Consider the following 15,039-nt stretch of genomic DNA (forward strand, 5'->3'; position numbering starts at 1 on the left):
TCAAACTGTACTTTGATGTTGAAAGGCAAGTGGTGTCATATCTGGCACACAGCGTTGGGTCAAGGGTCCATCTGACCACGGATGCCTGGTCTGCAAAGCACGGCCAGGCCTGTCTGAAGACTAAGTCAGTCCCCACACACAGCATCTCTGCCTGCACGCCGTGTGACTGCCTGCCCCACTAAGTCAGTCCCCACACAGCATCTCTGCCTGCAGGCCACTTGAGTGCCTTCTCCGCCACCACCAACAGGGTCCAGGACTCCAGGTGGATTCCTGAATTTTTAAGGCTAACAAAAACAGTAATAATGTTCAGGGGCGTATCTGGGTAATTTAGAGAGTATGGCAAACACTGAAATTGCCCCCCTCCCTCCCCATTGGAGCCCCCTTTCCCTCTAAAAACAGCATCCCTTCGCACATGCATGTGTTAAGGTTACCTGTGTTTTTTGGCTTGGGATATTGCTGAAGTAACTTTCTCTTCTTATTCCCTCTCTGTCCTCTGTTCTAACACTAAGCCAAGTGCACCCTATATACATAAATAGCCATGTTCCCCAGATAACAGTATTAATCTGATATGAATTCTGAGTGATTGCGCGGGCATGGCGGTGCTGTGGCACCCATGGCATGAGCCATGCCTGCACCCCTCTAGATACGCCTCTGATAATGTTTTCTGGTGCGTGTACATGCCTGCCTAATTTTTCTAGCTGCAGTGCAGCTGCAAAAACAAAAGGCATGTACATGTGTCAATTCCCCTTCTTGATCGTTACCTTGGTGTGGTGAAGGGGCTTGCGTATCACAATGAAGCAATGACCGCCAGCTATATGAGTGTGTTGGGGGGCACACCCAAGATAATAAAGTTGTTGCATCATTGTGGACAGATCAAATTCGATCAGCTGGACAGTCACTTGTTCTGTCATTCAGCTACCTCAGCCTGGCGACCATATGGGCTTGAAAACCGCCATGGCCTGCACTCTCACCATGGTGTGCACCAGTCCAGCACGGCCATCACTACACAAACAGCTCTTTGCGGTGCATTACACAGTGAGTTTGGTCTGTCAGTGTGAAGCAGTACACTAATTACACTACCTGATTGATGTATACACACGCAAGATGTTTTAAAGCACTTTATGCCTCCAATTTAGCATGCAATGTGATTTCTGCCCTTAAAACCCTGCTATGCGTCAAATCCGTAATTTTCCCAGGGACTTTTGGCGTGTATCCCACTCCGCCATGCCCCCCTCCAGGTGTTAGACCCCTTGAAACATCTTTTCCATCACTTTTGTGGCCGTAATTAGTGTTTGTAGTTTGGAAAGTTCGCCTGCCCATTTAAAGTCTATTGTGGTTCGCAACTTTCGCACAAACCCGAACTTTTGTGGAAGTTCGCGTTCGAGGTTGGCGAACCTAAAATCAGAGGTTCGAGCCATCTCCACTCTTTTTTTATCATGCTCTTGGCAGTTTTACGTTTTTCTACCTTGGTACCATTTTCTTTTTTGTTTATTATTTTACGCATATTTAAGGTTTATAATAACAGACCGAATTGCTAATATAATATGTAAGAAATCATAGTGGAATCATCTATATTATAATAAGCAATACTAGAATTCTCGTACATAATTTGGACAAAGAATACCACACAATGTTGATGTTACACTACCGGTTCTTCTTTTTTTTAAAAATACATATCTTGTCTCAACCTCTCTGAAGACTTGATTGCCTGTGATTGCCCTCACTCCACCCTGTGAGTAATCCTTTATTCATTATCCAAGGCATATGCACCAAGTGACTATTTTCCACATTTATGTTATCATTTATCATCTAACTCTAAAACAAGGAACTTTACTTAAAATAAATCTATGATCCAACTCTGTGTAGGAATGAAAGGAGTTTGCACAGATCCCCTTTGATCTCAGCAGGACTCCAGAAGTACAAGCTATCTGAACAAGTCTATTGTCTCTAATGTCAACATACAAATACTCATCAAAGGACCTTCTCTCTGCCTGCCCTCCCAAGGAACAATTACAAATTAACACCTCACTAGCTCTCTGCTTAAAATCCTTTGGGATACTCAGGAAATGCGGAAGGGGGCGGAGAGGTAGTGGATCCAAGTATAAAAAACATATTTGCCCTCAGAAAAGCTTAATCACAGCTACACTCTGCAATGCCAGATCGATAAATAATAAGACTGCAACTATACATGACCTAATAGAGCTCTCTGATTTGACCTTTTTGACAGAGACCTGGCTTGGGAAGCATGCAGGCCCAACTCTTGAAGCAACCGTGCCGGCCAATTATTCAATCTTGCACTGTGAGAGACAAGTCGGCAAGGGTGGGGGGGTTGCCATATGCTTCAGATCCTCTTTGAACATAAGGCCCCTGCCCATAGGCCCCACTGAAACCTTTGAATGTCTTGCAGCTCAACTGTCAGCAGAAGTAAACATCAACATATTGCTCATATACCGCCCCCCAAAAAATGGTCCAGCCTTTCTTAAGGAAATATCTGAACTCTTATCCTGCGTAACAGTGGAACACCCTAGATGGATCATCCTGGGAGACTTCAATGCATGGGTGGATGATCACGACTCCCAGCTAGGAAGTGAACTACTTCTCATAATGAGTGAACTGGGTCTCTCTCAGGCTGTCAACCTCCCCACCCACACGAAAGGGCACACCCTGGATCTTATATTTCATTCCGGACTTTTAATATCACACATGGATATAAACCCAGTGGTATGGTCAGACCACCACACCATCCACTTCTCTCTGACAGCACCAGCGATAAAACACAGAGGGAAAGAACTCATAAAATACCATTCACTGAAAGATGTCTCACCCCAGCACGTTCAGAATATCCTCAACTTCGACGCATTAACCAATCATTGCGCAGACCCAGACTCCATGGTCCTGATATACAACCATGCAGTGTCATCTGCCTATGACGCCCTTGCTCCAGTTCGCATTAAACGGTCTACACCACTTCACCATGCACGGTGGTTTGACAGCTCACTAAAGGACATAAAGAAAGAAGTGCGCAGACTAGAAAGGAAGTGGCGAAAATCTCAGAATTCAAAAGATAAACACACCCTTGTCTCTCACCTGAAAAGCTACCAAAATGCGATCACCAAGAAAAAATCCTCCTACCTATCACAGGAGATCGCAAAGGCCGCCAACAGACCAGCCCAACTATTCCGCACAGTTGATAGACTATGTAATCCATCCTGTCTAAAACCCACTATAACTCCCTCAAAGGAGCTATGTGAGAAATTTGCTTGCTACTTTGCTGGCAAAGTATCTTCTATTCGGTCTCTCATTCAGTCCACAGCACCCAAGACTCATGCAACTAATGGAAATAGCTGCAAAAACAACCTAACACCCTGGACGGACTTCAAAAGTATTAGTGAGGAAGAGATTTCAGACATCCTCTGTCGTCTCCGCCAGACAACCTGCGACCTGGACCCTGGACCAACTAAACATATGCTGAAATGCCCTGACCTGCTTGGTCCAGCATTTCACAAAATAGTAAATTGCTCTCTGCAAGCAGGGAGGTTTCCTACCTCTCTAAAAGAAGGAATCATCAAGCCCCTTCTTAAAAAACCTTCCATGGATCCAGATGCTATGAGCAGCTACAGACCTGCCTCCAACCTCCCTTTCTTAGGTAAAGTTATTGAAAAGGCTGTCTATCTGCAACTTGAAACCAGGCTGTCAGTAAACAACATCCTGGACCCTCTACAATCTGGCTTTAAGAAACACCACAGCTGTGAAACAGCCCTCATCCAAGTCTGCAACGATCTGCTCATGGCAAGGGACAGAGGGGAATGCTCCATCCTAATCCTGTTGGATCTCTCAGCTGCTTTTGATACAGTTGACCATAAAATCCTGCTTAACAGACTGCAGGAGTACTGTGGCATCAGTGGATCAGTCCTCCAGTGGTTCAGATCATTCCTGACTGACAGAACACAGAGAGTATCCCTAGGACCTATAATGTCCAAACCTGCACCTCTACAATTCGGAGTGCCACAAGGATCAATCCTATCCCCTCTGCTGTTTGCAATCTACATGTTGCCAATCGGTACACTTATCCAACGACATGGCCTGACGTACCACTGCTACGCCGATGACACACAGCTATACCTGTCCTTCAAACCTGGTGGAACAGACTCTACCCCAAAAATAAACTCTTGCTTAGCTGAGCTTCAGGCATGGATGAATGATAACTGGTTGAAACTGAATGCTGACAAAACTGAGGTCCTGTTTGTCCAAAGCCAGTGCTCGCCATCAAAACAGCTCTATCCTAAAGCAACACCAATCAGGATTGGGAATTCAGACATAAACAGCTCCAACCTTGTGCGCAGCCTTGGCGTACTAATCGATGGGGAATTGAGTTTCAGAAACCAAATTTCATCTGTAGTTAAATCTTCCTTCTTTCATCTGAAGAACATTGCAAAGATTAAACATCTGATTCCCCCAGAGGATCTTCAAACCCTAGTCCACGCCTTCATCACATCACGGCTGGACTACTGCAATGCCCTTTATGCTGGCCTCCCCAAAAAGGACCTGCGTCGCCTGCAATTAGTGCAGAATGCTGCTGCCAGATTGCTAACAAACCAGCCTCGCCACTGTCACATTACACCGATCCTTCGCTCACTGCACTGGCTACCAGTAGAATGGAGAATACTCTTCAAGATTGGACTGCTGACATTCAAATCCCTGCACAATCTGGGCCCTGGATACATGAAGGACTTGCTGAAGCTGCACCACACCTCTCACAACCTCAGATCAGCAAGTTCTATAAACTTGGTCACTCCCAGAGTGCACCTCAAAAAATCTGGAGACAGAGCCTTCTCTCATGCTGCCCCTACTCTTTGGAACTCCCTACCACACCCAGTAAAGACAGCACCATCCCTGGAGCTATTCAAATCCAGACTGAAAAGCCACCTGTTTAGCCTGGCATTTCCAGATTTATAAAATTCTTCCTCTGTACCACGATGGTCGGAGCCATGCTTATGCGCTTTGAGTCCCACGGGAGAAAAGCGCTTTACAAATGTTATTTGTTGTTGTTGTTGTTGTTGTCTGTACATATTGTTTCTATGTGTAGATTTGTATAACATGTCCTCATCATTTTTATATTTATTTTTATTTAATTATATTAAGTTTTAATATTTTTAATATCATATTCCCCTTTTTTTTTAGGTCACCTTGAATATAATTATATTTAGGTTATTTTCCTTTTTCTGCGATCGCTGGAAGTGTTATAATTTATCCACTTGAGGACCACAGTCTTTTCGCCCCTTAAGGACCAGAGCCTTTTTCTCCATTCAGACCACTGCAGCTTTCACGGTTTATTGCTCGCTCATACAACCTACCACCTAAATGAATTTTACCTTCTTTTCTTGTCACTAATACAGCTTTCTTTTGGTGCTATTTGATTGCTGCTGCGAGTTTTAGTTTTTATTATATGCATCAAAAAAGACATGAATTTTGTCAAAAAAATGACTTTTTTAACTTTCTGTGCTGACATTTTTCAAAGAAAGTAAAATTTGAGCGCGAAAGTTATTCTGCTACATGTCTTTGATAAAAAAAAAACATTCAGTGTATATTTATTGGATTGGGTAAAAGTTATAACGTTTACAAACTATGGTGCCAAAAGTGAATTTTCCCATTTTCAAGCATTTCTGCTTTTTCTGAGCACCCGTCATGTTTCATGAGGTGCTAAAATTCCAGGATAGTATAAATACCCCCCAAATGACCCCATTTTGGAAAGAAGACATCCCAAAGTATTCACTGAGAGGCATGGTGAGTTCATAGAATTTATTTTTTGTCACAAGTTAGCGGAAAATGACACTTTTGTGAAAAAAAAAAAATATCCATTTCTGCTAACTTGTGACCAAAAAAAAAGAAATCAGCTACGGACTCACCATAGCCCTCTCTGAATACCTTGAAGTGTCTACTTTCCAAAATGGGGTCATTTGTGGGGTGTATTTACTGTCCTGGCATTTTGGGGGGTTCAAAATTGTAAGCTCCCCTGTAAAGCCTAAAGGTGCTCATTGGACGTTGGGCCCCTTAGCGCACCTAGGATGCAAAAAGGGGTCACACATGTGGTATTGTCGTACTCAGGAGAAGTAGTATAATGTGTTTTTGGGTGTATTTTTACACATACCCATGCTGGGTGGGAGAAATATATCTGTAAATGACAATCTTTTGATTTTTTTTACACACAATTGTCCATTTACAGAGAGATTTCTCCCACCCAGCATGGGTATGTGTAAAAATACACCCCAAAACACATTATACTACTTCTCCTGAGTACGGCGATACCACATGTGTGGCACTTTTTTGCACCCTAACGGCGCTAAGGGGCCCAAAGTCTAATGAGTACCTTTAGGATTTCATAGGTCATTTTGAGAAATTTCGTTTCAAGACTCCTCCTCACGGTTTAGGGCCCCTAAAATGCAGTATAGGAACCCCACAAATGACCCCATTTTAGAAAGAAGATACTCCAAGGTATTCCGTTAGGAGTACGGTGAGTTCATAGAAGATTTTATTTTTTGTCACAAGTTAGCGGAAAATGACACTTTGTGAAAAAAACCAATAACAATCAATTTCCGCCAACTTGTGACAAAAAATAAAATCTTCTATGAACTCACCGTACTCCTAACGGAATACCTTGGGGTGTCTTCTTTCTAAAATGGGGTCATTTGTGGGGTTCCTATACTGTCTGGGCATTTTAGGGGCCCTAAACCGTGAGGAGTAGTCTTGAAAACAAATGTCTCAAAATGATCCTTGAAATCCTAAAGGTACTCATTGGACTTTGGGCCCCTTAGCGCAGTTAGGGTGCAAAAAAGTGCCACACATGTGGTATCGCCGCACTCGGGAGAAGTAGTTTAATGTGTTTTGGGGTGTATTTTTACACATACCCATGCTGGGTGGGAGAAATATCTCTGTAAATGGACAATTGTGTGTAAAAAAAACCAAGAGATTGTCATTTACAGAGATATTTCTCCCACCCAGCATGGGTATGTGTAAAAATACACCCCAAAACACATTCAACTACTTCTCCCGAGTGCGGCGATACCACATGTGTGGCACTTTTTTGCACCCTAACTGCGCTAAGGGGCCCAAAGTCCAATGAGCACCTTCAGGCTTTACAGAGGTACTTACAATTTAGCACCCCCCCCCCCCCCCCCCACTTGCCAGGACAGTTAACAAAGCCCACAAATGACCCAATTTTGGAAAGAATACACGCTAAGGTATTCCATGAGGGCCATGGTGAGTTCATAGAAAATTTTATTTTTTGTCACAAGTTAGCGGAAAATGACATTTTGTGAAAAAAAAACAAAAACCACAATTTCTGCTAACTTGTGACAAAAAATAAAATATTCTATGAACTCACCATGCACCTAACGGAATACTTTGGGGTGTCCTCTTTCCAAAATGGCATCATTCGTGGGGTCTGTCCTGGCATTTTAGGGTCTCTGCAATCATTACATGTATGGCCAGTATTAGGAATTTCTGCTATACTCCTTATATTGGGCATAAGGGTAATGCACTCTGGGCTGAAAAGAAAAATGAACGTCAAACAATCAATCAATCAATGTGGATGAAAAAATATCTGCCAAAAAAATTTGAAAAAAATAAAGAGGGGAAGGCATGTGCCAGGACATAGGAGCTGCCGCCCCAAAAATCCAAACCCACCAGCTCGTATGCCCTGGCAAACCTGATTTATCAATTCACACCGATCGATGTGGATGAACAAATCATTGCCAGAGTTCTTTTTTGATACAAAGTGCTTGCCAAAGCATATGAAACCCCAACACCACTCCTCGGCCCATATGCCTCGGCAAACGTATCTTTTTGACTGCGGAGGAGAAATCTCGTCCTGCAGCTCTACATGCACCGACTTGTGTGTAAGCTGACAGACGCGCAATGTTCTATCAGGATGCACCATCAGTGCTGCAGCTGATTGGTCGGTCTGGATAGAAAAAAGAGAGAAGAAAAAAGACAAAACAATACAAAAAGGAAGGGAAGGCATCTGCCAGGACATAGGAGCTGCCGCCCCAAAAATCCAAACCCACCAGCTCGTATGCCCTGGCAAACCTGATTTATCCATTCACACCGATCAATGTGAATGAACAAATCATTGCCAGAGTTCTTTTTTGATACAAAGTGCTTGCCAAAGCATATGAATCCCCAACACCACTCCTCGGCCCATATGCCTCGGCAAACGTATCTTTTTGACAGCGGAGGAGAAATCTCGTCCTGCAGCGCTGCATGCACCGACTTGTGTGTAAGCTGACAGACGCGCAATGTTCTGTCAGGATGCACCATCAGTGCTGCAGCTGGTTAGTCGTTCGCTCGGTCCAACTGGAAGGTTATTGGATGGAAAGAGAGAAAAAAAATACAAAAAAAATGAAAAACAAGCAAGCAGCAAAGCAATTGCTTCATTAACATTAATAAACTTTGAACTTTTTAAATAAAAACCTTAACATTGCAAACCAAACATTAACTACTTTGCTTACCTGGTTTTTGTTTTTTTTTTGTTTTGTTTTTTAACTTACCTCCCGAGGACAAAACTCTCCTCCCCCATGGAACAATGTGCGAAGTGCAAATCGCACAGAGTTGTGGCGAAGTACATTACGCAATTTGTCCCAAGTGAAAGGAGAGGTTTCTGGCAGCCCTGTGTATTAGGGTCTCTGGAAACCCGATGTTTGGTTTCACACTGCATATTGACATATCCGGTGGGTCGAGCCTGCCGCACCGTATCGTCCAAAACAGACCTTCAGGCAATACCACAAGAGTAGCATTTGGCCTAGTAATGAACTGCGTCGCCATATACTAACATGACTTCCGGGCCGATCGATATTGCTACAGAAGCCACGCAGTAACGTAGGCATGCACTAGCGTTGAGTCAAGCACTTCCGGCGTAGGGGGGGGACCGCAAAGTGTGACTTTTGCTAGGCATTTTGCCCTAACGCATCGCAGCAGTGTGAAATAGCACTGAGAGACCCTTGTGTGCCTACCGCTGTGTGTGGAGTTCCCTACACTCTAATAGTGTACCTGCTCGTGGTACCTCTCAAAACACTCCCCTAGGCATAGGCCAGGCTGGTCAGGACAGGTGGGACAATAAACAGTGGTGTCACGCCTTATTCCAGCCCTGCTGCAGACACGACAACGTTTTCTTCGGATTCGGTGACCTGGGGTACTCGGAATTGGATAGGCGTAATGCCTTCCATGCAGCCGGCTAGTTGCATCTTGGGGTTGGGCCACGGCACCTCCTGGATACAGAAGTTCCATCACGATCTGTTTATTAAATTGAATAAACTATCCAGTTCTCCCAGCCTTACTGTAGAGAACAAAGCTGTTGTAAATTGCCAATTGAATGAGGTAAAAAGACACTTTTTTATACCAGCGTCTTGTTTTTCACGCAACTAAATAGGGCGCTAACCTCTGGTCATTGAAGTCCACCCCTCCCATGTTAGTATTATACTCATGGACAACAAGCGGTTTTTTAATGACCTCAGTTCGCCGTTGAATTTCAACTGTCGTGTCTGCGTGAATGGTGGACAGGAAGTAAACTTCCCTCTTGTCCTTCTATTTCACCGCGAGCAGGTCGTCAGCACACAAGGCGGCCCTCTGCCCCCGTTCAAGTCTGGTGGTAATGAGCCGTTGGGGGAAGCCCCGGCGACTAGGCCGCACGGTGCCACAGCATCGGATTTTTTCTATTTTTAAGTGCTGAAAGAGGGCCACACTTGTGTAATAATTGTCCACAAAAAGATGGTACCCTTTCTGGAACAAGGGTGACACCAAGTCCCACACAACCTTTCCACTGCTCCCCTGGTAGTCAGGGCATCCGACCAGCTCCAATTTTGAGTCTTTTCCCTCATAGACCCTAAAATAAGATGTATAGCCTGTGGCCCTTTCACAGAGCTTATACAGTTTCACCCCATACCGGGCGCGCTTGCTTGGGATGTACTGTTTGATGCGAAGGCGCCCGGTAAAGCGTATGAGGGACTCGTCTACGCAGATGTCCTGGTCAGGGGTATAAGCATCTGCAAATCTGGATGACAGGTGGTCTATGAGGGGTCGAATTTTGTGGAGCCGGTCAAAAGCAGAGTGGTCACTTCGATGACAGGTTTCGTTGTTATTGAAGTGCAGGAAGCGCAGGATGTTCTCAAATCGTGTCCTGGACATGGCAGCAGAGTACAGGGGAACATGATATGCTGGGTCCGTAGACCAATAAGACCGCAACACATTCTGCTTTACTAGTCCCGTGTGAAGGAGAAGGCCCCAAAAAATTTTCATTTCGGAAACTTGGACTGGTTTCCACCGAAAAGGCTGGGCAAGGAACTTTTCCGGATTGGCGGTTATATATTGTGTGGCCTTACGGTTGGTCTCTGCCACAATTAAGTCTAAGAGATCCTGGGTGAAGAACAGATAGAAAAAGTCTAGGGCCGATCCTAGATTATCTGTCTCCACCTGGACTCCAGACTGGGCGGTGAAAGGGGGAAGTACGGGTGCGGCGGAATCAGGGGATTGCCAATTTGGGTTTGCCAGCACCTCTGGTAAACTAAGGGTAGTACGGGCCCGTCTTCTTGGTGGCTGCGACTGGGATCTTACTGCACGTGCCACCGAACCAGTTTCAACTTCCATGCTGGTGCTCGCCACTTCACCAGAGTCTACGGAAGTACTGGTGCTAGGTCCAGGAGATGTTGTGCTGCTGGTGCCTGCCCCACCATGAAATCTCAGACCAGCACGAACACCATTCTGCTGCCCTTGAGGCCGATCCTGCGCCACCTGCGGTCCAACATGGGGTGTGGTACGCCTGGCTTTAGCCGGGACCTCAACCTCGTCATCACTATCGGTCAGTGAGCCACTGCTCAATTCAGGTTCAAACTCTGACCCGGAAGATTCGTCAAATGAGGCGTCCCAATCGTCCTCATCCGACTGGGCCATGTACCTGAGAACCTCATCATCGGAATACCCCTTTCTTGCCATGGTGGGCTGCTAAATTTAGTGGGTATTCCTCTGAGACTACCTAGAAAAAAAGAGCACCTACCTAGCAAAAGGGAGTATTTGAGAGGTAGAAAGCTGTGGTCACTGAGTTTTGATAAAAAAATCAAAACTGATGTTTACAGTGCCACAGCTATTGTACAGTGTTTTTTGCAGTGATCAGAAAAAAAAAATTCTGTCACTGCGGTGGGGCGGGCTGAACGCAAGTGCAGGCGAACGATTAGGCCTGATCGGGCAAACACTGCGTTTTTTTGTGGATCCTAGTGACCCTAATAGATCTGACTGCGATCAGTAATGATCACTTACAGATACTATATAGTACTAATGTTGATTAGCGACAGTGATGACGCTAATTAGAGACTGTGGTGCAGTGGGCTGAGCACTAACTGACACTTACAAAGGGGCCTAGCTAACTGGCCTAACTGCTAACACTAGTGATACTAAAAAAGTGACAGTTTTCACTGTTTTTAGATCACTTGGATAGTGACAGGGGGGTGGTGGCGAGTGGGGAATCGGAGGCAATCAGAAACAATCACAGGACAATCAAAGGCAATCACAGGGCAATCGCAGGCCAATCACAGGGCACTCAATTCCCGGGACAATCAAAGTCAATCACAGGGCAATCAAACCAATCACGACACAATCAAAGCCGATCACAGGCCAATCAAAGCAAATCACAGGTCAATCACAGGCCAATCACAGGGCAATCAAACCAATCACGGCACAATCAAAGCCGATCACAGGACAATCAAAGCCAATCACGGGACAATCAAAGCCGATCACGGGACAATCAAAGCCGATCACGGGACAATCAAAGCCGATCACAGGCCAATCAAAGGGCAATCACGGGACAATCAAAGTCAATCACGGGACAATCAAATACAATTACAGCACAATGAAATTGAATGTCAGCACAATGAAATTGAATGTCAGCACAATCAAATACAATTGCAGCACAATCAAATACAATGCACTGGGAAGGTGATTGGGGGGGGGGGGGGGGTCTGAGGGCGATCTAAGGGTGTGGGGGGTTGATTAGGTGCCCGCACGGGGCAGACTGGGTCCTGATCTGGTGGGTGGCAGACACAGGGGGTGACGATAGGAGATCAGTGAAGGATTACAGGGGAGAATAGATGTAAACAATGCACTGGGGAGGTTATCAGGAGGGGGGGGGTCTGAGGGCAATCTGAAGGTCTGGGTGGGTGATCAGGTGCCCCCAAGGGACAGTTTAGGGTCTGCGCTGATGGGTGGTGGTGACAAGGGGTGATAGACAGGTGATAGATGGGTGATAGACAGGTGATCAGTGGGTAAGGCAGCTATATAGCTGTATACAGCATACAGGGGGGTGGTCTGAGAGGGGGGTCTGGGGGGGATCTGAGGGTAGGGGGGGTGATCAGGGGACCCTAGGGGGCAGTTAGGGACCTAACCTAGGGGATAGCTTCCCTAGATAGTGACAGGGAGTGATTGATGGATTTTTAGGTGGGTGGTGGGGTGCAGATACTGGTGTGCTGGGGTGGTCAGGGGGGGTTCTGAGGGCTGGGGTGGGCGATCTGGGGGTCTGTGTGGGTGAAAATGTGTTTTTTTTTACTTATCCTAATAGCTGCCGTCCTCTCTGATGGTCGCACGACGAGTGAACATTAGCGGAGGAGGCAGCCAGTATAATACACTTTGTTACAATAACAAAGTGTATTATACTCCTCTGATTGGCCGGATCGCCGCATTTGAAACCCGCCGGCGCTGCTAATTGGCCGGCGGGTTTCCGAGCAGGGTGGGCGGAGCCTATGGCCGGCGATCGTGTCATTGATGACGCGATCGCCGCACAGCCACCGCTGATGCCGCCCCCGCCGATGGGCGTATTGCGGTCGTTTGGGCCCGGTCTTTGCCGCCGCCCATCGGCTGGGGGCGGTCCTCAAGTGGTTAAGTAGGCCTCAGTTATTTGGACTGAGTTGGTCAAAAAGGCTTGGGGAGCAGACCTGCCCTTTAAGGGGATTTTCTCTTAGAGAGAAAATCTTCAGTTCTGTCAGAACTAGAACATACCAAGAAGCTGTTCTATGGACAAGGCCACAGGTCTCCCTGACCTGTGCATGTACACCACTAGAACAATAAACCTCAGCCATATTTACTAAACACCACATTCTTGTATGTATGTCAAAAGCCGCATTGAATATTAATGGAGTGGGTGTGTATGATGACACCACGAGTGGGTCCACCAATAGTCTGATCTAGGGGATGGTGAAGATGATGTCATATTTAACTCTTTTCTAGTCGGTATCAAAGCCCGAGTGAGCGATGGGAGCTCACTTTGCTTCTTACTTTTACACTAGCTCTCAATGCTGACTGGAACCTCTAAGTATTTTTCATTCTATATGTAATCTGATATAATGTATGCTGTACATAGGTAGTCTAGTGTAACGTAGGTTAGAAAGAAGGTACCTGATTGACTTCAGCAGGAAGTTTAATCAAGAAGCTTGTAACGCAACATGAAGATTGGCGTGGCTAGGATATGATGAACTGTATCTATCTGTATTTCTGTTTCCTGAATAAATAACGTGAATATCGAAGAAGCCTGAGAAAGTCTATCTCCTGCTTGCTGTGTTGAGAGTCAAGTTATCTCACAGTCCGTGAGACGCAACTATAAGAAGTTGCTGGTGCCGGAAAAAGGTGATTAGAACAGTTTATAACAATGGTGCCGATTAAACCCTTCGATGCCTAGCAATACAAGCAGACCGGGGCCAGGGGCCGAAGTTTTCAAGATATTGCACAGCAAAACAAGCGGAATAGACGCGGACTGTAAAGCTTATCAAGCTGATAAGCTGGTGTGGGGAGTGTGCGTGAGCCAAGCACACGGGCTGCAATTCGAGGATATCAGCGGCGAAACTCTTGGACGTTACAATGTAACTGCATGTGCACAACGGTTACAAGCCTAAACCTGGGTCGGAAGGAACCCTCCGAGGCTACGGCTGCTCGCAACTGCCGCTGGAGATCGATCCGCTGTGGGGGAAGGTGGGAGCCCCCCCCCCCCAGAAGTTCCAGAGTCCAATCTGAGTTTCGTGGAGGGAAAGTTGCGAAAGCTGGTGAATTGCAAAGAGTCCGCAGATCAGGCATGTATGATTTACGTTGTTATATTGCGTTATCTGTGTTGTATTTGGTGTTGTGCAAGGGGTTGTTAATGTGTACATTCTGTGTTAATTGCAGCTTGGAGGCTGCGTGTTTAATTTTTTTTTCTTTCTCCCCTTCTTCTCTGTTCTTTTTTTTTTTTTTTTTCTCCCTGTCCAGAGACTGGGAAGGATGCCAGGTGTGGGGGGGGGGGTTCCCCCGCGGCAGATAGAAGCCAGCAGTGTTTCAGTCTGTTAGTATTGGATGGAAAGGGAAAGGAGAGAGGAGAGGAAAGCGAGTGAGAGACAGTGGTAAGCTGGGTTTTTTTTCTCTTTTTTTCGGTGAGCTGGGTAGACAGGAAGGCACAGCCCTTGTCTCTGGGTCGCTGTGAAAGTAAGTTTGTAGCTACAGCTGAGATAATGGGTGAGTTGTTTTTTGTTTTTCTTTCCTCGGTGCGTTTCCAGTCAGTGCTGCTAAAACGTTTCTAAATGTCTGCATATGTGTAATGTTGTTTGGTCAGCTCCGGCTGATAAATGTTCGTCTCAGAAGAAGTTTCTAGCTGGGATGGTAACAGTTAAAGTGGTTTGGAGTTGTATAGCGCGCTCAGGCAGTTCTGAGTTATGTCTGCGATGTAGTGAGAGAGATTTCCACGTCCCTGGGTGATACTAAGATGTATAGCTTTTAGAATTGCAGCTGGGACGGGTTTTTTTTTAGGTTTTTGCGAGCATCTAAGAGGGGATGTAGCGGAATGCTGACTATCTGCAATATGTATCGATGCTGTGTGTAACTATGCATAAAATGTTTGTTCTGTTTGAGTTTGTTTTTTCTCCTAATGTTTATAGGATTGAGAGGTTGCTATGGGAGCAGCCATCTTAGCTGGCAGTCCAGGACTCAAAATGGCAGCAGTGGAGAGGGCCCGCCCCCAAGAGTCATGGCTCCCACACG

At 45.8% G+C, this 15,039-nt stretch overlaps 1 protein-coding gene and 1 long non-coding RNA gene across 6 annotated transcripts in view; one reads left to right on the top strand and one right to left on the bottom strand.

Moving 5' to 3' along the window:
• The window catches only part of WIPF1 (WAS/WASL interacting protein family member 1), a 179,749-nt gene that overhangs the window by 145,708 nt on the left and 19,002 nt on the right, over positions 1 to 15,039 (top strand). The window lies entirely within an intron of this gene.
• Positions 1 to 15,039, bottom strand: part of LOC137524941 (uncharacterized) — a 166,689-nt gene that overhangs the window by 63,628 nt on the left and 88,022 nt on the right. The window lies entirely within an intron of this gene.

Source organism: Hyperolius riggenbachi, chromosome 7 (assembly GCF_040937935.1).
Source record: "Hyperolius riggenbachi isolate aHypRig1 chromosome 7, aHypRig1.pri, whole genome shotgun sequence".
In the NCBI taxonomy this organism is placed as follows: Eukaryota; Metazoa; Chordata; class Amphibia; order Anura; family Hyperoliidae; genus Hyperolius; species Hyperolius riggenbachi.